Source organism: Sebastes umbrosus, chromosome 7 (genome assembly GCF_015220745.1).
Source record: "Sebastes umbrosus isolate fSebUmb1 chromosome 7, fSebUmb1.pri, whole genome shotgun sequence".
NCBI classification, from domain to species: Eukaryota; Metazoa; Chordata; class Actinopteri; order Perciformes; family Sebastidae; genus Sebastes; species Sebastes umbrosus.
Genome location: NC_051275.1, coordinates 5,654,388 through 5,681,796, shown reverse-complemented (window position 1 = coordinate 5,681,796; position 27,409 = coordinate 5,654,388). Strand labels below are relative to the sequence as shown.

General features: G+C 42.1%; 1 protein-coding gene across 7 annotated transcripts in view; it reads left to right on the top strand.

Moving 5' to 3' along the window:
* Nucleotides 1–27,409, top strand: part of nbeab (neurobeachin b) — a 287,636-nt gene that overhangs the window by 40,258 nt on the left and 219,969 nt on the right. The gene's annotated exons all lie outside the window — the stretch shown is intronic.

The following is a 27,409-nucleotide window of genomic DNA, read 5'->3' as shown; positions in this document are numbered from 1 at the left end:
TGTATCAGAAAACACTGGGGTGGTCTGATCTTTGAATGGTACTATTTTAAATTATTGCTGTAAGGGAGAGAGAAAATCGTTTTTAACCCCAATGAGACTGTTAAATGACAAAACATATGGACTGAAGCAGAATATTTCGTTAGATAATATAGTGAATTTTGGAAATAATTACAATCTCTTTTTTTCAATAAATTTTGACTTTTTGTCTGAGGACTGAGGCAATTACAGAGACAGACGGAGCGCCGCATTGCTTGCTCTGTGTGTGTTTGAGAGAGCGGAGGGAAGAGAAGGTGGAAGGTAGACTAATGTTTCTCTAAGTTTAATAATAATTAGAATGTCAACGTTCTGAAAGAAGCTTTGACCTACTTGGTGCAGCCCTACTATGTCATATTTTCTATTGATTACCGTCAGATGAGCACGTTGTCTTGTTTGTCTCCGAAGCTTTGTCTGTTTTTTCTTTTTGTCCCTGTCAAATATCTGTCCATTTTGTAAACCGCCAGACTGCCTGTCTGAATGAACACCATTGCTACCATGGATGTATAAAGATCCGATTTGTTTACTGTTCCGCCGTGAAAAAGATTCTGATGTCAAACATTAAAGCTGCAGGGGGTAGAAATGGAGTAAATATGATTGAAAAAAACGGTCACTATATCCTGACAGTAGTGCATGAGAAAGGTCATCTGATAAAAAATCATGTGCCTCCGGTGCTCCTAATGACATCTGAAAGATTTGACAGACTGTAATGCCAATTTCTCTCCTCAAATGTTTTCAGAAACATCTTGTAATGTACTGTTTAGCTGTATAATGAGAAAGTTATGGACCCGGCGGCCATGTTGAGATCAGTTGAAGAAATACCAAGCACTGCCCACCAGCCAATAGGAACGCTCAATAGGTACACTCTCTCTGAAATGTACTGTGATTGGTCTCCCGTCATGTGCTAGATTTTTTTAAAGCCTGAAAACAGAGTCATGATGAGCTGCAGAAGTCTAGTTTTCTCTCAGAACACTTTAATTACAATATGCTGAAAGGTTATTGTGGAATTTTTGCCCAATGATGCCAAAAAATGTCTGCCTTCTGAAGCTTTAATTGCACATCACATTTTCTCCTGGTCATGTCCGCCTCACCTGTCATGCCTCTGCTTCCCACAGTGTGAGAGCCACTGGTGTATGCCAGCATACTGGACATACCTTAAGGCGGACTGCACCAAGCTCCACTTGCTACCAGAGTTCTTTTGAAACTTGTGGCACTTATTCTGCCAAACCCAGAAAAACCTTGACGCCTTACATAAACCACTTCAGTAACTTCTTTTTTTTTTTCCTACTGGTTCTTTGTTACTTCCATTTTCATTGATACAGTCTTCAACTTTTCTTCACCGCTGTGTTCTGCTTTAATTCACTTTTTGATTCCTGACTACTTCCATGTTAGGCGTGAGGGTTTATGTTGGCACACCAGCAGCATGCATCCTTTTGAATTAGGAGGATTAAAGATCCAGCAAGTGTCTAGCTACACTGATTTCATATTCCACCTGGCATGAGGGGAGAATCACAGATGATTCCAGCAGTCATAGGTAAATCCTCACAAAGGAGCGGAGAATTCTTCATTTTGCTGTAAATGCTGGTCTTGAATACAGGAACAGCTCTGTATTGGAGTTTCACAGCGTGATGGAATTCTACTCCACAAGTGCTAAAACTTGCAGTGAAATCATTTTGTATGTGCATGTTGTCTGACTTTCAATATCCGTGGCCTGTGTGAAACTATAAAGTATGTTACTGTTTTCACCAAAAGCATCAGGTGGAGCATATGGGGGCCAGCATGAGATGAGATTTGTCCTTTTGTCTCGGGGTAATGACCATGCATTTTGCAGGACTGACAGGCCAGGCAGGTGGGACAGGCAGTAAGCAGTCAAGTAATTACGGTGCAGGACCAGGGGGGGAGAAAGGCAGAGCTGTGAGGTCTCAGAGGTATGGAGAAGTGGGTGGACCTGCCCTTGTGGAGGTGACAGATTGGTGAGAGAGGGCAGCTGGTGGTGCTTGAAGCAGCAGCTGAGGGCAAGACATGGTACGAGTCGCGACGAGCATTGAGGTAGTGACTAACACCTGGTCAGTAGAGCCCTGCAGATAGAGCAGATTGGAAACAGTATTTGACAGTATGCAGACTGACGAATGACAGCACTTAACTCCGTCAATCACAAGAAACTGCCATAGTGTCTTCAGGTATTTTCCTGTTTTGGAGGCAGCCATGCAACATCCAAACTCCACTTCGACACCCTGCTGCACTAATCGCTTGCCTGTGCCACTGTTTACTTCAAGTAAACAATTAAGACCAGTAGTAGGGCTCCCTGATTACGGCAAAAATCATAATCACAATTATTTTGGTCAATATTGAGATCAGGAATACTCAGTGGCTTTGGAAACATCATGCATTTAAAAGGAACATTTTGTAGCCTACACTTTAAAGTTAAATGCATTAATCTGGTGCACTTTGAGAGCAACATTAAGAGGCCAGATCCATGAAGGACTTTGTGCTCTAGTAAACAATTTCATCATAAACACATTGGTTGTATAGATATGAATGGTGATGACGCAGCTAAAAAAAATCACACCCACAAAACATGGTAAACGAGACGGGGTCCGTGTTTCAAGACGGGTCTGGTGGGTTGCCGACAACGCTGCAGACCCCTGACGTACTGAGAACAGTCAGCCCCAGTGGACAGTCACGCCAGGAGTAGGGAGCTCCATCCCTCCTCGCAGGGAGAGAAAGCACAACGAGCACTAAGCGGTGAGGTCCGGGCGAGCGGTGCTGTAAATCGCCACCTTCACCCTGGGCCTTTCCAAACTGACCTAGAGCCGGTTGAGGAAATATGCCCGGTGAGGGCCAGCCAACGTCAGGAAGTTCCCACGAGGGGATCCTCCTACAACGAGCCTCCAGCCTGGTCCTGACGAGCGGGATGAAAGCGCCATAAAGGAGGACAACGAGTCATTCCGAAAACAGAAGGCAGCACAATAATCGTTTTTTGACGATTATCTAGTTTTCAGCCAAAATCGTAATCGAAATTTGATTAATTGCACAACCTTAAACAATACAGTCAGAGAGTGCAGCATCCCAGCAAATTCTCCAGATATTAGGGATGTCATGAGAACCGATACTTTGGTACCAAGTCGATGCCAAAACTTTGAAAACATGACGGTACTTGTTTTTCTACAATACCGCAGGTACTGGGGATCAGGGCTCGTGACCAACGTCGTCCTGGGGACGATACAAAATTCCCCTGACAATGCTACATTGTGAGCAACAAATCCGTGTTGAAATCGGCAGAAGAGCTAGTAACGTTAGCTGTTAGCAGCCGGTTGGGTGCTTAGTCCAGCTTGGCTAAATAACGGAGCAAAGAGCTAACGTACGGAGGTTGCATTGAGTTACATTATGATTCAGTAAAAATGAGTCATCATGATGTGTTCAAATGTAATCTTGTAAAATTAAATTTTTGGCGATCATCAGGGATTAATAATATAATTGCAAAAACCAGTATGCAAATGGTAGTAAAGGAGTGTATGTTGAAGTACTTGGATTTATTGTTTTACTTTTATTTTTTACTGTGGTAGCAAATTGAATATCGAGAATCCTGGAATTTCACTGGTATTGGTATCGACTTCTAAATTTCTTGTATCGTGACATCCCTGCTATATATAAATGTCCAGATCATCATGGCTATTGTGATTTAGCATCAGATAATGGACGCCAACGGGATTAAAGGACAGCAGGGCCCTCCCACCCACTCCCATTACACCCAGCAGCATGCCTTTGAAGTTCCCACGAAGCCGTTAATGGACCTGCACTGAGAGAGACGACCGGGCATCCTACTCGACCCCTGCCTCACCCTGACGGTGAATATGCAAAGCTCTCTGTTCATTGCTGCTCCAGAGGCACTCATGATGAGCTTCAACACCTGATCTATTGTGCACATCCACTGGCTATTAGAGAATGCTCTAACTGGTATCTAGTACATAATGATGCGTGGACAACCAGTGTCCTCATTCATTTAATCCTCACCTGCCACCCCCAGTGCTTTCTGTGGTGCCCTTGCCTGATGCTGCAAGACCTGATGAAAGCCCACACACTATTAAGCAAACAGTACAGATGTAACACTACTCTATTGCGTAAGTGTTTTGCTTTTAACAGTACTAATTTTATTTCTACAGGTATTAAAAGCTGTCTTGTGAATAGATTAGAACATTAGATGTGCAAAAAACAGCCCATTTCAGACATGCTCTCCCACTCCTCTTTATCTTGTTAAACTCCCCTGTCAGTGTATCCATATTTCCATCCAGAATCTTACAGAATTTTGATGTTATAGAAGAGGACTGTGTGGACGGTATCGTTGCGTGTACATTATTTCCAGTGTTCGTCAGGCTGCTCAGATTCAGTTGAGCTGTGAGAGCTTCTTTGGATTGGGCATGTTAAGTATCTCCAGCATTTGAAGTAAAGCCAGTGGATGGTTGCTTGGTGGTACTTGTAAATACAAATTACATTAAAGGGGAGAACGATTAGGGGGATTTAAATGTTCATGCCCCAGGCGAGGATCTGTGAGTGTGGGAATCCCAGAAATGGAGTCCAAAAAAACCTTTATTCTGCTTATCCTTGTATTAGTCTTTGGAAGTGAGAGTGTGACAAGGTATGTGCTCTGTTCTTGTTTTAGGGCTCAGCAATTTACATTTTTCCCTTATGAATTTTAATAAGGGAAATATATGCTTTCTTTATTTACTCAGCTAATTGTACATAAACCCAGTGGGAAAAGGGTTCTTTACCAAAGTAGCCCTGCTAGATGAGATATGTGATTCACTATGAGGAAGAGAGCTTTGACCTCAGTATACAGCTGCAAGTATATTCATGTGATTTTCACTTTCATGAATAAAAGCAACAGCCCCCACCCTTACAGAATATTTTATGTGTTGCTTATTGTGGTTAGAAAGAAGAACAGGGAGTTGGCAACAGAGTGTTAACAGTGTGCAGGCTCTTCTCATACACCGTTCGTAGCCATGCCTACGAAAAGTAATGCACTGTAATTCATATATATCCCATAAAATCAATTTGTATGTACTCCACGTAATTGTGAACAGGGTTGGAAATAACTTTTTTGTCCACATGCCACTGTGGCTGGTGGATTCCAAAATCTACCAACCACTCAATAGATTACCATTGTTTTTTTGGTTGGCGAGTGAAGCAAATCAAGCATCCACTTGCATATTTTACCAGCATTTGGCTGATTGTGAACCAGGAAGTATAGTAAAGAGCGAAAAAAAGCCACGTAGGCAGGAGGTCGGGGTGGCTGGGTGGGTCAGAAAACACCAGACTCTCACCCAGGAGTTTCTACCCCGTGTGAAACCAGAAGTCAGCGTTGATGTATTTGTCATGTAACTTCCATACTTGAGATATGCCACTTAGTCAGGAGTTCTTTTTACTAGGGTTGTCAAAGTTAATGCGATAATAAGCGTTAATGCAAATTTGTTTTAACGGCACTAATTTTTTTTAGAGCATTTAGGTTGTAGGGGGCTCCGTTTTAAAGCTTGATTGAGTATGCTCGAATCATATGAAACTACAAGACCTAAGGAATCCATTGGTACCAGTCATATCATACTAGCTTGTTGCGAGGGAGACTAAATAACGCACCAAACTTACACTAAATTTTGGCGAGGAAAAACTGGCTTGGCCATTTTCAAAGGGCTCCCTTGACCTCTGACCTCAAGATATGTGAATGAAAAATGTATGATGATCACATGCAGTTTTGGTCAAGTCATTGTCAAGTCAGCACACTGACATTTGCATAAAGCAGCATATTTGCCCACTCCCATGTTGATAAGAGTATTAAATCTCCCTTTAAGGTACATTTTGAACAGATACAAATTGTGATTAATTTGCGATTAATCACGATTAACTGTGGGTAATCATGCGATTAATCGTGATTAAATATTTTAATCGATTGACAGCCCTAATTTTAACCCAAACCACGATCTTTTCTTAAAACTAACTAAGAAGTTTTATTACCTAAACCTAACCATTTTGAGTTTATTTTGAAAAGGCTGCATGTGAGGAGTGGAAATTGATTTGTAGAAAAATGTACGTACGATATCATATGAACCATTGTGTGCTGTGTCTATGTTGCTGCATTTGATCTGCTCTGATGCATACCAAAAAGAAAACTTGATGTTGGCACACATATTTTACATGATGTTTAAAAAATGTCCCTGTATGTTTAACACTGTTGTTTTCTGGATGACACGTCTGTATCTGTACGTGTCATCTGAGGTCTGCCAATATCATAATGGCTGTGTGAAAGAAACCAGTATGGCTTGCTGTCAGAGCGTTTGATAAATTGTCTGTGAGGAAACAGTGTCATTAGTGTTGTGGTCAGACAGAGGAAGTGGGGGAATTGCTGCAGTAAACACTGTGGACTGTCTCCACCACTTTCTTCCTCTCCCCTCCCCAGTTCTGTGACCTGCATACTGATCCTCCGTTTTTTTAACCTGAGGACATCTTGTCCCAGTCCCGGCCTGGTAACAGAAGTGACACTTTGATGATCTGGAGAGGACAGAGTCGAGAGCTCTCTGCTGTCGTCCCCTTCTCATCTTTTTCCTTCTAAAGGTCTACCTCAACCCTCTCTGTTTTCCCTCTCCCCTTCCTATCTCTCCCTCTGGTGTCTGCATTGCAGTGTACTTTTCTTTTCCCTATCAAGCAAGAGATGTTTATATCAGCAGTGGACCTTTAAACTCCTCCTCCTCTCCTCTCCTCTCCTCTCCTCTCCTCTCCTCTCCTCTCCTCTCCTTTCCTCTCGTCTCGTCTCCAGATGGAAACGAGCAGCACATATTTCTGGATGGATGCGCTTATCTTCTCTTTTTACAGTGTATGAGACATCCGGAGAGCATATGTTTTTTGACAGCAGTATTCAGCAGGAGGAAACTGTGCACACTAATCACAAACCCCTCAACTGCTAGGTCTTTCCCCAGCTGTCCGCTTCATCCAGTGTAGATGCAGCGTGATGCGTTTTGAAATGTGCGCTTGGTTTCAACCAAATTGCATCTCAAGGTCAGCGGGGTTAATACCAGCTCACAACTGTTGCTCCATATCTAATGTGCTTAATTAGCTGGGAATTAGAGAGGCTCAGTTGATACTCGTGTGTTCAGAGATGGAGAGGAAGACGCTTTTGTTTCAGTCGTCCTGTATTATGGAATTATATCACATCATGGCTTGACTGCGTCAACAAAGGTGAACAGAGGAGAATGCTGCAGTGCAGAGTACTGTCAAGGTGACCGTCTATCTTGGGTCAAATTTATAACTAAATTATGATAGCTGCCAATTTACACAATTATGGTTATTGGACAGAAGCTTCATGTCACTACAGCCTTTCTCTGGATTAACAGGGTGTTCCTATTCAGATCATGTACAAAGATGTTACTTTTGCATCGTTTGATGCGTGTGCTGTCATAAAATTTGGTCTGGTATTAGGACTGCGTGATTATGGTCAAAATGATAATCATGATCATTTTTTAAATAAACAGAGCGCTGCTTTCACTTCCATGTTGTTACATTCCAACCGTCAAAAACCTCTAAATGTTATCTTTTTACATTATTATTGCCATCTATAGTGGTTATTTGCACATAAACACAAATTCAAATGATACAACATTAAATTATTATATTTTTATTCAAATATTTGTTTTGATTAAAAAATATCTTGGCATTAGTAGTTCTAATTATGTATTTTAAGCTGCTTAGGGCTAGTGTTAGGAAGTTAAACGGGTCATAATTCCCTCTCTAAAATCTATTTTATATTGCTGTGAAAACATCTTCAAACATCTGGATTTATTCAAGTTTCTCGGCAAAAACGTAATTTTACAAGATTACATTTAAACGCATCATGATAGCGTTGTAATATCCCATCACCCAATACTCATGTTTACTGAGTAGAGCTTGAACACACCACAATATAACCACAATTAGTGTGTGATTAAGTTAGTGGTTCCAAATGTTCTAAGGTTGTTCTTCCACGGCTTGTTTTGGACTTGCAATTGTGACAAATTGCGAGCTGTATGTCTTCTTCACTCATACTGAAGCACTTCAACACCGACGACGCGTGCGTGCCTTCGTTCGCTCGTTCGTTTGTGCGTGACGTTGACTTAATCATGTGGCGGCTGCACATGTGTGTGTGTGTGTGACCAGCAAAAGATGGGAAACATGAGACTGCTGAAAGCCAGCTGCTTATTGATGTTGCATCTCTAGTAGGGATGCTAATTTTGAAAAATGTTCTTAACCGATAACCGACCCTTGTTAACCGATTATTAACCGTTAACCGACAGGATTTGTGCTTTGCATGCAGCAGTGTATGAGCACAACAGACAACTGAGTCCCCAGTTCACCCGTCCGGGAGCGTTAACTTAGTAGCCACGCTGCTGCGTGTAGTGTCGCGGACATGCAGCCACTTTCCCAGTAAAAGTCTCCAGCGCACATTTAGTTTAGTTTAGCAGGTTGTCAGCTGTGTGTCTGCCTGGCGTAACGATGCTTTGTCTGCCCGGCATAACTTTAGCGAGTGACCAACAAACAGTGTGTGTATTTGTGCTAAGTTAGCAGCTCTAGCATTGCCGGTGGCTTCGTGCCCGCCGCCGTCACACAAATACAGTCTGTCAGCGCAACGTAACTTTAACGAGTGTCCAACAGACCGTGTGTGTGTGTGTGTGTGTGTTGGTGGTGAGTGTGAGGTTGTTGGTGGCGTTATATCAGTGAACGTAGGTGTAGGTGTGTCTACAGTTTATTTGTCGGTGAATAAATGTTACGAAACTACAACTCCTCCGCTCAAGCGAGCTGGAGAGACCGGAGTCAACTTCCTGTATCTTGCAACTCCGGCTCCGCCTCTTGAGGTGGGCTGTTAAGGTGGACCAGCTTTTCTGCTTAAAGAGACGAGCCGCTCCTCTGAGCCGCTCAGCTTTTTAATTATTAACATTTCTTTTAGCCGTTTTAACAGATAGCGTTAATCGGTTAAAATGCTTAATGTCGGTTAACTGTTAAACGGTTAATTATTAACATTCCTAATCTCTAGCTGTTAGTTTAGGAATCGCTTGATTTATGCAGCAGAGTTTTCTATGAGCAGAGCACACATTTTAAATGTCATTATCGCAGTCGATCATTTAATTGTGGGAAGCCAAAATCGTGATTGTGATTAATATTCGATAAATAGTGCAGCTACCTGGTATCTTCTATTGACAAGAACATATATATATATTTTTTTTTAAATTAGACTGTGGATATTTTCTTTCCCTGTGTGTCCCACGGGGTTGTTATTGTGTCATGTTATCACTCAGACTGTGTGACTAGCACTATCAGGTTTCCTGGTAGATGCGTTCACTCAACACACCCTCTTCCCTTTTCACAAGATATATTTCCTGCAAGGTTGCCTTTTAATTTTCTTCCTCTATCCCCTCTGGAGAGGTGAGCACTTCTCCTGTTTGACAATTCCAAGCATTTCAAGGGATTAGAGGAACGACCACATGATACAACCCACCAGAATAGTAAACAGGCCTGTGTTGCCACACAGTAAGCTGTGAATATGAGATAGGAAAAGCATAGTGCGGCTGGGAGACTTTTCCCCTTGGACCTAGACCGCTTTCCCACTGAGTGTGGCCGGCTAAAAGGTGTGATTAATTAGTAGGGTGGAACAAAGGCAAAGTGCTCTTATACTCTTTCCTTAAGTGCCATTCAAAAGCACACAGACCAGCATTATTGGGTTTTGATCCCCATTTTAGTTTATATCAGTCTGGCTGCTTTAAAGTGTAAGACTGGCGACAGATGAAAGGCCTCTCTTTTATGACCATTGGCTGCTCCACATGACAAGGTTTGGCATGGGACTGTGGAGCTGAGAGTACACGGTGGAAACACTGTATGAAAGTATTTTTACACCATCATAAATCCATAGAAAGTGAGAACTCCATGTTACAAAGCGAAACCTGTCAGTTTCACTTAAAGCGGACCCTCCTGTTCGGCACGTCAGGAGACTGATTCTCCACTGGGTTCCACAAGAAGGGAGCTGTCCTCGGTGCTGAAATCAAGACAGGCAGCCGGTGTCTGGAGCTGAGGGCGATCTCACTGTTCAACTGCCTCTTCATCATTGCTGTAATCAGTCACTTCATAGCCTCTCACATGGAGGGACTCTTTCAGGACCCCACTACTTTGCCCTTAAAGTTATTTTTGAGTTAAGCAGTTCCTGATGAGATGATGAGCTTTAAGTATATCCTGGGGGGTTAGTTTTTTATTTTGCAGGTCAGGTCAATGTAGGAATAATCTGACATCATATTCTAAAAACAGGACCCCTATGTTCCATTGTTCTCCAGTTTCACCTTCAAACTTTTCAATTTATCCCCCCTCCTCCTCTGGCTTTTGGGATCTGAATAATATCCAGACCACATAACTGGCAGGGAGAGCTACCTTTTCACAATGAATGCAGCTTCCCACAAAACTCTTCAACTCTCCTCTCACAACCCATTTACTTTCAAATGCCGTCCGTGCCGTCTTTTCTAGTTTAACCCTCTCAACCCCAAGCAGTTTCAGGGTGTTTTTTTGCTCCGGTCACATTTTACTCAGCGTGGCCTCGTTTTTCTCTGCCATATACGAGTCCTGCACCTCTATAGAAACAGCACAATCATGGCTAGTAGGGAGAACTCAAAAATGTCTTTTGTGCAGTATAACACAGTTATAATGGCATAAATCATGAAGAAAAGTTGAATTTCTTTGATCATTTATTTTACGAAAAAATGGAATCTATATACAACATTTTCCAAGTGCCCACAAGTGTTACCAATATTGGGAAAAAAGAGGGCTCCACATGCTATATATTGAACTAGTTACATTTTTACAACCTCTCTTGTCCTCTCTGCTCTGTGTAAACAGCCTACAGATCAGTCCAAGTTTCACTAAATGTTTGTCACATGACCGTTGGTCTCAGCCGAGTCATTCATGGCTTCTCAGTTTTTTACAGGATCTGGTCAGTGCAAACTATTTGGCAAAATTTTAAATTGAGACATGTAGAATAAAGGTATTTTGTTGAAATATCACTATACTATGTTTTTTTTTTTTAAGGAAGCGTTCGTCACACATGATTCGTTCAAGGATCGTCAGAAATTTACAAATCCGACGATAAGTTCTGTTTTTGCCAGTGGAAGCAAATGCGGAAGTGCCTTAAACTTGCATTCTTTCTAATGGCCAGTAGGGGGGAACTCCTCTGTTTGCAAAAGAAGTCTGACGTCAAGTTTCCAAAAAGCGTTGCTGGAGTGCCACAACAAGAGCCAACAGCATCTCGCTTGTATGGCAGCAAATTTGTATGGGGGCAAGTCAGTGGGTTACCTCTGGGTCTGAAAAGTGAAGCCAATGCATTCTTTCTAACAGCCAGCAGGGGGCGACTCCTCTGGTTGCAAAAAGAAGTCTGATTGTATAGAAGTCTATGAGAAAGTGAGCCTACTTCTCACTTGATTTATTACCTCAGTAAACATTGTAAACATGAGTTTATGGTCTCAATTGCTAGTTTCAAGTCTTCTTCAATAAAGTGTGATGTTCATCTTGTAAATTATGGTCCCATTTAGAGTCAAATAGACCATAAAGCAGGGGATGCTTTAGGATGTAGCTACCTTGTGTTTGATAGGTCCCTACCACGGCGTTGTCCGGTCTGGGAGTTGTCCACGTTTTCATCTTACAACTTTAACCCTTTCACAGTGTGTTCTCAGTTCATGAACGTTAATTGGAACATTTTTGGTCACCTAAAAATGTCTTATTTAGCGTTCGGTTGTACTTAGCTCCACCCTCTTGCATCACTTCTGGATGCAAAAAACAAGATGGCCAAAATGCCGAACTTGAGGCGTCAAAACAACAATCCACAAACCAATGGGTGACGTCACGGTGACTATGTCCACTTCTTATATACAGTCTATGGTTTTTACAGTTTGTGGCTATGATAAATGGTCTCTTTTTGACTTTCAAATGCGCCGGCAGGTTGTGGGGTTCAGAGGGTTAAACGTTTACTGATTAGCAGGGAGGTTAAACGTTAAGTAATTTCACTATACAGGTGAAATTCTGAATAATGCAACGCCCCACAAATAACAGGACCTCTGTGGTCCTTTGTGCTCCACTTTCACCTTCATATGGTTAAGTGGCACATTACTAAATGATTTTACCGCACCTGACATGCAATTTCATTTATTTTCCATTTTTCCTGCAGATGGAAATTGTAGTCATGCTATTACTTCTAATTTAGGTATACGCATGAGCAAACATCCTGACCATTTTACTTTAAGTCCAGGGAGCTAGACAAATTGCACTTTCTGTGCTTTTTGAGATTTGCTACATTTCATTTTCCCCTTAATTTATTGTTGGAGATGATGAATACAGACAGTGTTAACACCTTTCCCAAGGCAAGGCCTCTCACACTGGACATTGAAAGGAGCTTTTAATATCCAGGTCATGTTTCTGTGCTGCTCTGCTCTTTTTGTGTGATCACCCATTCCTTTTCTCTTAAATACATCACCAATATTATTTTAGCGTTTGCTTGGTGACTGCTGATTTGATATAATTTTTCTCTGTGATTGAAATAATTGTAGCAGCTGTGTCGGTTCAGGGAAACATTTCAGAGCCTGGAGGCCTTGGGAAAAGTTCAAATTCAAGTTCTGTATTTATCATATGCACAACAATTACAGAGAAGCAGTCGTTGGCAATGAACATCTTAAGTCTCAGGCTCCTTCCAACAACACCCTCCTAATTAAATATGTATAAAAAAGAAAAAAAAGATTGCACAAGTAAAAACAAAATGAGATCTAAACATAAAATAATAACATTAATAAAACATAAAACAAAATATTATAAATTAGACAGTAATTGCAAATGAATAAACTGAATGTAAACGGGAATACAGTAAACGCAGGTGTCAGTAAAAGTACATAAAAGGTAAAGTGACAATGAGGCTAATTATTTAATTCAAGATATTGATGAATAAATGTTGGTAAGTGTTTGTCCGTTGGTGTGTTGGCAGGGTGGGAGGTCAAAATCCAATGTTTGTTTGTTCGACCGCTACTTTTGTTGATGTTATTCTCTCAGTTTAATGTGTTTTGCCCCATAGATAAATTGTCCATTACAGGAGAATCTTGTTATTCCATCTTAGAAATGAAACGACACATGCTGATGTGGTGGCAGGAAGCAGAGACCGGGACATTTAATACAGCTGTACACTGCCAGGATCAAGATAAGATTAGATATATGAGATGGGACACGGTCACTCTGCTGTGCACAGAAGATGACGGGAAGATCAGATGAGGAGATGCACTGCGGCTACCCTCTGTCCTCTGTCAACTGTCAAATGTGTCAGGGCTTTACCCACGTCATCTCTCTCTCTGCCTTCTCAATGTCATTTTCACCACAAAGTCTTACTTCTGTTTTGCATTTTGCCTGGGTGGCTCATAGTAGTAGTTAGACCCGTCCCCTCCCCGAAGGCTCCTGGATTAAAACCTCCACCCTGGTTCTTTTGTGTTTTTGTTTTTTTAGGTTTCCTCTGGTCTGGTTTTCTACCTTAAGACCAATGCATGCTTTTGACCCTGAATAAAAACAAGCAAGTCATGTTCAGGATTCAACGTAATTTTTTTTTACACGTGCCTGGTAGGGCAAGCGGGTCAGAAATCTAAATCTTCGTCTCACCCGTTTCCTCCGGCCGCGGTCGGGAGGCTGAAGCAGGAAAAGCCAACACTAGGATCAGCATTCATTCATGGAGAGACCTTCGTCTGGTCAGCTGAAATATAGAGTGATATTGTGATTTTAGCTGACGTGTGTCGCCTCACTGTTTTGAGCGATGCTCATTCATGTCCCGATGCTGACTTTCGTTTACTTAACGGCCACAGGTGTCGCTGTTAACAAGCATTTCTGATTCTTACAAACAGTCCCTTTTAACTTTCATGAACTGAAAACACACTGTGAAAGGGTTAAAGTTGTAAGACGAAAACATGGACAACTCCTTAGTAGCGACCTGTCAATTGCAAGGTAGCCACGCCCTAAAGCATACCCTGCTTTATGGTCTATTTGACTCTAAATGCTGTTTTAAAAAAGACTTGAAACTATTGATTGAGACCATAAACTCATGTTCACAATGTTTACTGAGGTCATAAATCAAGTGAGAAGAAGGGTCATTTTCTCATAAACTTCTATACAATCTTTTTGCAACCAGAGGAGTCGCCCCCTGCTGGCTATTAGAAAGAATGCAGGGTTTAAAGCACTTCAGCATTGGCCTTACTTTTCAGACCCAGAGGTAGCCCACTGACTTGCCCCCATACAAATTTACTGCCATATAAGCGAGATGTTGTCGTCTCTTATTACGGCACTCCAGTGACTTTTTTTGGAAAGTTCACATGCCTTTGAAAAAACGACCCTGTTTTAGCTGCCTCGATCTCAAACTTTCATAGTTGGAGCTTTTGCCCACATCCTTTAACACCACCCAACTTCCAGGATAATTGAAATGCTTGCTTGCGATTCAGCTCATAAACTTTGTCTTTAGACCTGAGTTGGGACTTGAGGGCACAGACTTGAGACTTACTTGTGACTTGCAAAACAATGGCTTGGTCCCACCTCTGGTAGCCATACCCAGTGAAATGTCACCATGTCAGGGAATTTGAACTACTGCTTACAATCTGAGGATATATATATATATATAGACACATGTACACATTACATGGGATTTATTGTTTTTTTTTGTTTTTTTTACTGTGGTATTGAATTTGGTATCAAGAATTGTGGAAATTCACTGGCATTGGTATCGACTACTACATTTCTGGTATCGTGACATCCCCGGCTACTTCCATCATCAGCTCTGGAAAAAAAACAGTTTAATTATTTTTAAGAGTTGGTAGACTCACTTGCTCGATGTGGCATTTTATTTTCCCCGGGCAAGCGTCAGGCCTTATTGTCGAGCCCTGCATGTCTTGACTCTGTCTGTCAGTATAAATCTCTCTTTTCTCTGCTTCTGTCTCTTTTTCAACCGCACTCTCCCTTAGCAGCGTCTTTCTTCTTCCGACTGTTGCATTGTCATCATCTCTTTCATTTGTTCGTTGCCTCACAACCTGTATCTTTGCCATCCTTTTAAAGCCTGAATGCTGCTGGAGGCTTAGCCTGCCGGGCTGAAGAGTTCCAAGTCTCTGCAACAGTGCGCTTCATACGACTGCCGTTGATCCGCCCTGTGTGCCCCCAACCGCACTTCTAATGATAATCTCAAACCTCTCAGTAAACACAGTGACTCGTGTTACTCTCTTCCAGCCTGATTTCCTATTCACTCACAAACACACACACAAAATGTAGTTGTCTTCACCCGGCCTCTCAATCTTAGGCTTCAGAACATAAGGGCTGGTCTTCATTAAATCCACACATTGCTGTTGGACATCGGTGGTTGTAGTCACCAACTGATTGAGCAAAGATTGGATGTCACCTCAACAAAAGGAAAGACCATGTGGCTGATTGTCTCTTTGTCTTGTCTCAAAAAATCCACCTACATTGTGCCCAGTGAAATCAGGCACATTTGAAAAGATGTAATTTGGCTGTCTATCCAATGCTTTCACTCTCGTAGGGGGATCTGCACCAACTGCTGTCTTCTCGTGTCCCCGTTGTGCTCCAATTAACCCAGACTCACCCTGTTGTTTGGAGTGAAATACAGCCAGGGGAAAATATGGTTTATTACGACCTTGACTTTCCTCTGAAGCTGGTCGAGTGTTCCTGAGACTGTTGACAGAGCTACAGCTCAGCATTTGAACACTATTAAATTCAATTCCCAAACTTTACGGCATCACCCCAGTGCTCCTGTGACTTTACATATGCAGCGTGATATTTTTTCATTATCATAAACATTGATGTGTCTTTTTTCTTATGCCCTGGCACAGCCTACCACACATTATGTCAAGTGAGTTAAAGTGGCAGTAGGCAGAATATTTTTGGCATCATTGTGCAAAAATTCCATAATAACCTTTCAGCATATTGTAATTCAAGTGTTCTGAGAGAAAACTAGACTTCTGCACCTCCTCATGGCTCTTTTTTCAGGCTTTAGAAAATCCAGCCCGTGACAGGAGACTTTGGCCAATCACAGGTCATTTCAGAGAGAGAGAGAGCGTTCCTATTGGCTGTTCATTCAACGGAGGCAGCTGTCAATCACTTGCGAACTCTGACCAAACAGTCAAACTAGGCAGCGCTGATCAAATATGAATTAATATTCTGTTACTGTAATGCTATTCCTTGCGTAATTGTTTTTCAGAAACATCTTGTAGTTTACTGTTTAGCTGTAAAATGAGAAAGTTTGCTCCAGCTGGTGGGCGGTGCTTGGTATTTCCTCAACTAATCTAATAAAACAGGGTCACAAACTTTCTCATCTTACAGCTAAACAGTACACTACAAGATGTTTCTGGAAACATTTTATGTGAGAAATAGGTATTACAGTAACAGAATATTGATTCATATTTGATCAGCGCTGCCTAGTTTGACCGTTTGATCGGAGTTTGCGAGTGATTGACAGCTGCTCAGAGACGGCAAGGCTCCAGCTCGGCTCCGATTGGTTGTTTTCCTCCGGTCTGTGAAATCTTGCAGATGCTGTTAGGAGCACCGGAGGACACAGAGACACATGATTTTTTCACAGATGATCTGTCTCATGCACTACTGTCATGATATAGTAACCGTTTTATAAAATCTTTTTTTTTTTTTATCATATTTGCTCCAACCAGCCTCCAGCAGCTTTAAGAAATGTTTTTTTCATTCACACTGAATACATCAATCACTCAGTATAAATAGTGAAACAACCGTTAAGGTATTCTGCAGTTTGCTGTTATGTGTGCTTGCTTCATTTATTGTCAAATGAGTAGAATATATTGTCTCCTCTATATTTAGAAATGAGCATTGAAGTAATTAAAAACATTGTACTTGCTGCAGATTTTAATTGGCGACCTGACTATGAAATAAACATGAGAATGTAGCAGCAATTAACACTGTGAAATATAGTTTACATGAGGTTAAATTAACTGCCAGGAATAATGTATTGGTGATCTTGGTTCCATGGACTCAATACAGTAAAGTCAGACAATTAATGTTTAATTTCATATTCCAAAAGCATGTTTAAAACATGTATACAAAACAACTCATTCTGAAAATTGTGGGGGTTTTTTTATCTTAGATTCTTTCACTCTTTGCAAGTAGCCACAAATCAAAGGAATTTAATGAGTTTACTGATTTACTATGAAAACCCAGCTGATAATCAGAAGGTGGGAAAACAAAGTCGTCCCTAAACTGACAGAAAGATGTTTACAGGCGGATGATAAATTTGTGCCATTCTTAATTAAATCAGGAGAAGGGAGGAAACACAGCACGGCTCCATTAACAGTAAAGATTTTCCTAAACCCTCAGCGATGGACTCCCCGGTAGACTGAATGATTATGAAACACCTTTCATCTCCAGCTTCCTGGGGGCTTGTTAGCCGCATCTGTATGCTGCAGGCATCCAGTTCAGTGGAGCATAAACACTGTAATCTTTAAATCTTTAACAGTGTTCCCACAAACAATACACCAGCCCCTCCTGACATCTCAATCGCAGTGTGGTCACATGGAGGGAGTTAGTCTTTAATTCAGGTCACATTCTCTCCAGGCCTGCCAGTGCTTACTGGTAGCTTTAGGTTAGTCTCTACTGATAATGAATGCTCCTGTGTAGGTTCTGTTAATATATCCTCACCTCATAATGTAGGCACAGTGGCTGTAATCAAGGTGTGGCATTAAATTTTGGTACCTAAATATTGCTGTTATTGTTGTTTTTATAGTTCCTTGTATACATTTTAATTGGATCTTTTCTTTCCATGTTTTATGATCCAAATATATAGCACTTTCCCTTTCATGTTTTATCACTGGAATAATAAATAAGAGAGTTTGTTCCACTGCTCAGCCACTGTCAGACATATGGATGTCAAATATGGACTATCCTAGATTCACTCTGACTCTACATGGCAGGAGATGTACTCAGGAATTCAGACACACCAGGTGGCTGCTGTCTGGTAGCTGTTAGACTGATCCTAATTTTTAGTGAACGAGAGGAGAGACTCTCCAGGTGTCACACAGAAGGCAGCGGGGCATTATGCAGTGGGTGTCCTCTCACATGTCGGGAGGTAGAGCTATTCAGTCATGTACTATAGCCTCAATTATGATGTACACATCTGCTGTACAGACTGAGGCAAGATGACAAATGTTTGGTTTCTTTGATCCCTGTGTTGAAATCATTCAGTAAGCCACATGGCCAGTATGACATTTTTTGGCCTTAGTTAAATAGATGCAGTTTTCACATACTTGCGTGATGGTGGCAATGCAAATATGAATCTGGATTAAGTAGAAAATATTGAAGTGTTCCACTCTCTCTCGAGCATGTCAGGAGCAAGATATGGTCGTGTGTTACTTCAGAGACTGTCGTATCTATTGCAAGCCGTGCTCTCTCTCCATCTCTCCGTCTCTCTTTCTACTCTCTCTCTCATCTTTATAATTAAATGAAATACAAATTAAATGCAAGACAGCTATATATAAAAGCAAGCTTCAGTCATATAATCATAATTAAGTGCAGTATTTCCAAAGAGCTCTCTCTTTTTCTGTCTCTTGCTCAATGATCATTTCCACAGTACTAAAAGCATGTTGACATAGATGATAATTCGCCCTGTGTCCATCATGATGGTGCCTATGCGGTTCCAGGAAGAGCCTTGACCTTGTTGCAAGTTGTTCCGAGACATTGGAACAGTTTTCAAACATGTTTTCATTTTATTGTGGCCAATAAAGATGTGCTAGTAGTTGGGAGCATGTTGGAGACGAGATGGGAGAAATGGGAGTCATTCTCTCATTGGAATAGTATCCAATTAACCTCTTCCACTCCTTGAGGGTGCCGGCGCCCTCGGCCGACTTAACTTTGTTTCAGGGGCTGTAGCAGGCTCAGCTTTAGAACTAGACATAACACTGATATGACATGAACCCTAAGGAATCCATTGGTAGCATGTTGGGAAGGAGGCTAAATAACGTTCCAAAGTTGGGCTAAATTTTGGCGAGGGAAAAACTGGGATGGTGATTTTCACAGGGGTCCCTTGACCTCTGACCTCAGGATATGTGAATTTAAATGGGTTCTATGGGTACCCACGAGTCTCCCCTTTACAGACATGCCCACTTTATGATAATGATATGTGATGATGTTTGTCCCCATAGTAGCTATTTCATTTTAGTGAAACCATTTATTGAACATTTTACCTCACTGTATGAAATGACCTGTGGTGACCTCTAGGATAATCACAGCCTCGTGAAACTTTACAACCACAAACTAGAGACCTAGAGACATTCAGAGGATGGATGGCTTTCTTAAGTAGATTGACAATAAGGGGGTTTCTGAGCAGTTTCCAGAACAGCGGCCTGTACTAAGAAGCAGGATTTGGGGTTAGCGATTTAACTTCATGGTAAACCCTTCAGGGTTTTCCATCCTACAACGGTGGTTCACTTCTTACTGGGGTAAATCGCCATGGTTACTTATGCTGAACACCAAACCTGCTCCGAAGCAGGTTAAATTCGAGATAAGAGACCAACTCGTATGAAAGCACTGCCTACTGACCAATCAGAGCTCGGTGCGTGGATCGTATGATGATATTACACAAATACGAAGACATTTAAGTCATAATCGAGGCTAAAAACAACACAGTTTAAACTGACAAATGCAAGAAGGACAGCTGGCTGTATGCTGTGGGTGCTTACCGATCTCCAAAATTTAAAAAGTTTTTAAAACCGAATCACACCTCAAGGTCTTAGTGTCTTTTATGTGGCAAATTGGAGGGATTTTTGATAATTTTATCAAATTCAGATTTATGACTAGAACAACTTGACACACAGTGCTGAGCTGCATCTCAAATTAATCTTCAGGTCCCCAGCTTTCAGATGATGTACACCACTTCTATGTGACATCTACTATTGACCTGCTATCTCCCCATAAAGACCCCCTGCTCCCCCCTAAAAAAGACAAAAATTAGTCTATGAAAAAGAGGAGTGGAAAAGATTAAAAAGGGAGGGAGGCAGCTGATGATCAGTGTTTTTGTTATCATAATATCACAATCATTTGCATCAGTTGCGGATCTCTCCAACTGGAATTATCAGTACATCTCGCCTGCGATCAGTTGTGTAAATTGTGCACCCTCATGTCAACAGTCTGGGACATAGAATGTCTTGTAGTTTGAGCAGCGCAGCATTTCTGAAAACTCAAAAGTCTGCTAGTCTAAATTTCCATTAAAGTTTTGCTCATGAATATACATTAAGAACTAAACAAGACGAACAGATAAACAAGAAGTAAGTTAATGTTTCCAACTTGGCTCATTGATCCTTTCTCTTCCTCCCTCTCTGTTTCTCTCTGTGTTCTCCACGGTCCTTGCCTTCGAAAGGGGAAAAAAGAATAATTATTTTCCGTGTGAGGCTCTGTGGTGTGCTTAACTCATCATTGAAGCAGAGTGGGTAGATAGGGCATTTGAAGTGTGGTCATTAGCTTGGTTCAGCACTGATGTGAAGACCATTCATCAAACTAAATGGAACCACAGAAGCAATGAGATTTCTTACACATTTGACAATCCCCCCCTTCAACGTTCCACAGCCCTGTGCCTTAAATGGCTTGACCTTTATTTTGGTGACATTTTTAGAATAAAGAAAGAATGGCCCTAGGTTGGCTTCCAGCTCAACTCTCTATAGTAGTTCCCTGGAGTGGCAGTGCCATTTAGTCCCAATGCATGCTATTGTTTGCATAATAACTTCATGAATCTTTCTTTTCAAGTCATTCGTTTCAGCATTTACACACTGAAGAGAGTGGAACTAAATGCTAATGATTGTCAGTTTAGCGATTGGGCTCCGGTCAACTGACACTCCAGTTGGCACCCTGACCAAAGATAACTACATTATGCTTAGACAATAAGTGCAGTTTACTAATTTATGGATCGGCCTCTGAGTCGGCAGCGGAAGTAGTCACAGAGCCGAGCCAATAGAGTGCTACAAGAATGAGTCCTAAAACACGAAAATTAGTTAGCATTTTAGCACTTCCGGTTCCCTCGTCTAAATGGTCATTGTTTTTTTTTTTAATGGGTTTTTAGTTAGATGTCTGAAATAAGGTCTTAAGAAATTAAGAGATTTTAACGTTTTGTTCCACGGTATAAAATACACCAATAAATACCCCACTCGTGAATTTTGAAGCCTTTATGTGTCTCATAGAAAGGCGGTTGCTAACAAGAGGCTGAATGAGACTACTAAACGTCATCACGCCGACCCGTCCGCCTTTACAGCCTCGTTGCGTATATTCGCTCTCATGCGACCGTGGTTTAGTTCGTTTATAGCGCAATGTTAGCTTTTTACACTTCAAAAATCATAAAAGTGGTGTTCATTTATGAAATAAATGTGCGATTATCCTAAATGTTTGTTAGCCCAGATCTTATTTTCTGCAATAATCCAAAACCCGATGGAAAAACCCCATTGGCTTTTTGTCGAGGGAACCCAGGGCGATGCTAACTTCCTGGTTGGCCTACAAAAATACGTCATCTCTGGAGCTCTCTTTGTCTGTGTGAAAGGGACAGCTGGCACAGCGGGACAACACACACACACACACACACTAGTTGCCCTTTTTGTTCCCGCAATACTGGTGTGTTATCTAAAATCACACACTGGGGTGGCACTGGCATTATGCTGCAGTTGTTTCGTTCAGTGTGAAAAAGAAAAAGCAAAGCCTGTGTAAATGGGGGATGTTTTTTGTGGCAGTATTGCAGAATCTCTATGTGAAAGGGGCTGATAAGATCATTTGTTTGCCACTTCAGTTACAACATCCAAATGACTTCAATCAAATACTCTGAAAATCTTCTTCTGTCTGACCTTTTTACCTCTCTGTTGAAGTATTCATTATTTTTTCAATGACATATTCCAACAGAGCTCGAGACTGAAAAGAATGAATTGATGTACAAAATATCTGTGAAAATCTAAAAAGTTATTTATGCTCCTGTTTTTGTGAAATTTTGAATAAATTAGCGTTACATAACTTCTCTTTTATGCCTTTTGCTTTTTGAACAGTTCAAACACGCTCGTCTGTCTTTTGCGTCATTGTTGCTGAATATTAGTTGTTTTAAAGTGGCTGTGAAGTGAGAGCGGTAGTTGGAAGTGTTCTATATGGATATTGTGTTTTGTGTCTAACTCCCTCCGGTGCTGCTAAGCACTTGGCTGCAGAATGGTCATTTCATTGTTTCCTGCTCTTTACTTCTGCATACAACGTTTTTGCATCATACTTTATCCCTTTGACCGCATTTGGGTTGAACAGTCAGCTGCAGGCTGTTCTGACTCTGTAGCTAAACCTTGTTATTGTGCTTTGTACGCTCAGTTTGGCTTCCAAGTATTGACAGTGCTTTTACTGGAATAAGCCAGCGCGTTATATTGTCCTTTTGATGACATCCATGTTTGTTTGTCTCCCTGGTTTTCTCTTCTGCTTGTGAACGCTTGTGCAACCCAACGTTTGTTGGCGACTCTGAACATCATATGTCGAAGCTTCGAATGCGCCACACAGAGACAGTTTTATTGTTCCAAACACTTCATGAACACTCGCCTCCTGCCTTTTGGTTTGAGTGCAAAACAATCCTAGCAGGCAAACCTTATATTTGGGCTTTTATCAAGGCAGTGAGTGCATTCTGATTGGGATGATTGTGACTGGCTGGGCAGTAGAACCAGCTTGATTTAGTGATTTTTTTATTTTTTTTTTATGGGCAAAAAAAAAACGTGATACTGAAAAAGGGAGAAGGGCCTGTTACTACGGGTGTGACGATTCACTCAGCTCAGCTCACAATACAAATTGATACACGATATTGGGTTCACGATCTCGATACGATACGATATTATAACAATCATTTTAACAAAACTTGAATGATGAAAATATATGACTGAAAAAGTAGCTTTTTATTAAAAATACACAAAATGCAAAACAATGCTGTTGTTTGCGCAATAGTTAAATTTTTTATGGTACCCGTCCTTTCTCCTGTCCTCTATCCTCCATCATTCAGTAACAGTCCTTTCTCCTGTCCTCTGTCCTCCATCATTCAGTAACAGTCCTTCCTTCTGTCCTCCGTCCTCCATCAGTCAGTAACTGTCCTTCCTCCTATCCTCTGTCCTCCTGTCCTCTGCTGATGTCACTCACTGCTGCAGGTAACGTTAGGGTTGGGGGAAGGGGGGGGACTTTGTCTCAGCCAGCTGATCAGTTTACTAGTAAGATACATGACAAACTAACTAGCTTGAGCTTGCCATGTTATGATTTGAGTAAAAAAAACCTGACCTGTGCTGGGTCAGCTCTTTGAATGGAACCCCCTATCCTGCACAGACCCTCATCCTTGACGACTTTCCACACAGCCAACACCGGCCCTCACTTATACACATTGGCCTACAACTCCCAATCATAAACAGCCCAAGGAAGATGCGTTGGAACTTCCGAAAAGCCAACTCGACGAAATTCAGTGAAACTCTGGACCGGAGTATCGTCACCATCCCACTCCAAACCATCACTGTAGATGAAGCATACAATCGCTTTTGCAGCGCCATCTACAAAGCTACCCACACAGCAATTCCACGAGGCTACCGACCCCTCTATGTCCCATGCCTGGACGGAGAAAGTGCTGCCCTCCTACAAGCCTACAAAACATCAGGGGACCCCGAGATGGCAGACCATCTCATTGAATCACTATCTACAGCTCGGCGGAAAAAATGGGAGGAGACTGTAGCAGACCTGAATTTCACCCGCTCAAGCAGAAAATGCTGGAGCCTCATCCGCCGCCTTGGAGCTGCACAGAAACCACCTACCCAAAGCCGACCACCTGTCACACCCAATCAAGTTGCGTCCCACCTACTGACTATTGCAAAAGCAGCCCAAGACAAAAACACCGGAAGATCAATTACAACTGAGCTAAAGGCACACAGAAAAAAGCTCAGAGAGGAAAGCAACCCTGAGCCTTTTGAGGTCGCTGAACTGGAGAAAGTCCTGCAGGGCCTGAAATGTGGAAAGGCAGCAGGATATGATAACATCTCTCCAGAGTTCATGAAACATCTGGGCCCCCGAGCTCTAACCTGGCTGACCCAATTCTATACCAGGATAATACAGTCAAACTCAATCCCAAAGAAATGGCGGTCAGCAAAAGTAATTGCCATACCAAAACCTGGTAAAGACCACAAACTACCAGCAAGCTACTGCCCAATCTCTCTACTCTGCGTCCCTTTCAAAATCCTAGAACGCCTTATATTACAACGCATATCTCCAGGAGTAGAAGAGATTCTTTGCGTAGACCAGGCCGGTTTCCGCAAGGGCCGCAGCACAGGAGAACAAGTACTGGCCCTAACCACCTTCATCGAAAATGGTTTCGAGTGCAAACTGAAGACAGGAACAGTATTCCTCGACCTCACAGCTGCCTACGATACTGTTTGGCACAAAGGCCTCCTGCTAAAACTCACAAAAGCACTCCCTGCCTGGGCAACAGCAACAATTAAATCTCTGCTAACTAACCGGAGGTTCAGAGTTCACCTTGGACAGAATAAGAGTGCATGGAGAAAACAGTCAAACGGGCTCCCACAAGGGTCAGTCCTCGCCCCAACCCTGTTTAAGCTTTACACAAATGATCTACCCACCACTAAATCCCGTAAATTCATCTACGCTGATGACATCTGTCTGGCAACCCAAGCACCAGACTTTGACTCTCTGGAACAGGTGCTCACGGAAGACCTCGCAAAGCTGGACCAGTACTGCAAAACCTGGCGCCTAAAACCAAGCCCCGCTAAAACAGTCTCCAGTGTATTCCACCTCAACAACGCAAAAGCTGCTTCAGAGCTAAATATCCAACTCAGCGGACTTAAGCTGAAGCACGCCCTCAACCCAACTTACCTGGGAGTGACACTTGACAGGACCCTATCCTTCAAGGAACACCTGAAAGGAACGGCAGCTAAGGTGAAGACTAGAAACAACCTGCTCTGTAAGCTCGCTGGCTCAAAATGGGGGGCAGCAGCCCCCACATTGCGCACCTCGGCACTGGCCCTTGCTTACTCTGCAGCAGAATACTGTGCCCCTGTTTGGTCCAGGTCAACCCATACACACCATGTGGACACCCAGCTCAACACAACCATGCGAATCATAAGCGGGACTATTCGTTCAACACCACTCCCCTGGCTCCCTGTCCTATCCAATATAACCCCCCCACATATCCGGCGAGTAGCATCTACTCAAAGGATGCTTCAAAAGGTCGAAGACTCTCCCCATCTACCAATCCATGCAGACATCTTCAACCCACCCACTGCCCGTCTTCCATCTAGACGACCGATATGGAAGAATACCCCACCAGCCGACTTCACCACCCAATCAGCTTGGGAAAAGGAATGGGAGTCCAAGGATGTCCCAAACAAACATCTGGTGTCAGCCCCCACCCAACAGGTCCCTGGCACCAACCTGCCAAGGATACAGTGGTCAACTCTTAATAGATTCAGGTCCGGACATGGCCCCTGCTTGGCCAGCCTTCACAAATGGGGCAGCAGCCCAAGCCCATTGTGTGCCTGTGGAGAGGTGCAAACAATGGAACACATCATTGAAGCTTGCCCGCTCCACAGTCTAAAAGGAGGGTTAGACACCCTCCATACAGCAGACCAGGAGGCAACTGCATGGCTCAAGGACTTTGCATTCGCTAAATAAAAAAATAAAAGTAAAAAAAAATTATTCGAAATGCAGTACCTGTGAGGGTTTCTGGACAACATTTGTCATTGTTCTGTGTTGTTAATTGATTTCCAATAATAAATATATACATACATTTAAATAAAGCAAGCATATGTGCCTACTCCCATGTTGATAATAGTATTAAATACTTAACAAATCTTCCTTTTAAGGATAATTTTGAACAGATAGATGATTAACTATGGACAATTTAATCACAATTAAATACTTTAATCAATTAACAGCCCTAGTTCTCAACTATAAAATTATTTCTCTAATTATTTTGATTATTGATTAATCTTTTGAGTTTTTTTTTTTTAAGGAAAATAAGTTAAAATTCTCTGATTGCAGCTTCTTAAATGTGAATATTTTCTGGTTTACTTACTCCTCTATGACAGTAAACTGAATATCTTTGAGTTGTGGACAAAACAAGACAGTTGAGTTCGTCGTCTTGGGCTTTGGGAAACACTGATCGACATTTTTCACCATTTTTAGATATTTTATAGACCAAACAACTAATTGATTTATCGAGAAAATAATTGTCATATTAATCAACAATTAGAATAATCGTTAGTTGCAGCCCCACTCATAATATTACTCCTGCCAGGATCTGCTACTGTCCACATCTGGCCCAATAGATGAATATGTTCTCATTTTATTAATTTAGAAACCTGTGGGAGGACCTCCCGAGCTCCACATCTGTCCCCAAGAGACTCCTCCACTGCAACGTTCGCACTCCACCAGCAGCCTTCGTAAATAGGACATCAGTTCTATTTATTTTCACCCAATTTAGTGGCCACTGTAGGCTTTCCTTTGGAAACTGTCTCAAGTCCAATCTTTGCTGCCTGTCACCATGGCGACGGCGAGCCTTCAGCCCCGGCCTAATCAGAAGCAGTTGAAAGTGGAGGGATTCTTGAGGGCTCAGATGTAATTCTCTTAATTCTCCGCCTCGTAGCGATGACGCACAAATGAATTCTTTCTAAGAAAAAAAAAACACACACTTGATTGAGGCTCATAACTCTATCAGGATAAAAGATTGGAGCCACGGGGGAGGGGGAAATTAAACTAAAGCGCACACCTTAATTGCTTTCACATAAACAATTATTGGTTTTTGCTGCACAGTAAAATAAATGCCTGCTTGGTGGAATGTACTATTCCCAGCACATTAAAGAATCACAATAATGGCTAAGGCTCTTTCATTTCCTCAGACACAATAAGCTCTGCTGGATTATCTGTAACATGATCACAGGATCTCATTCTTTGCTGGCCATCCAGGTGAAAACTGTGACTGTAAGCTTGTGAGCCTGTTAAGTGAACCTCAGGCCAGTGTGCAAGGGTGACTGAAAGGCATTATTGCTAATCTAGTTTCACCTCTGGTTTGTGAATGGTAAGTCCTCCTCTCTAAGTCTCTGCGCTATTACAGTGAAGGGAGCTAGCTGTCACTCACTGCTCTTGGTGTAACCACCCTGACAGGTCTGCCAGCTTGAGCTGCATAGATACCAGCTAGAGCCTAATTAAAGCGGTATTACTCTCCTGCCTCACATATTGTAGTGTTGCTTCTATAACCTTCCTCTCTGGTTTGCGAATCATCGACCCGCAGCTCCACTGAGCTCCT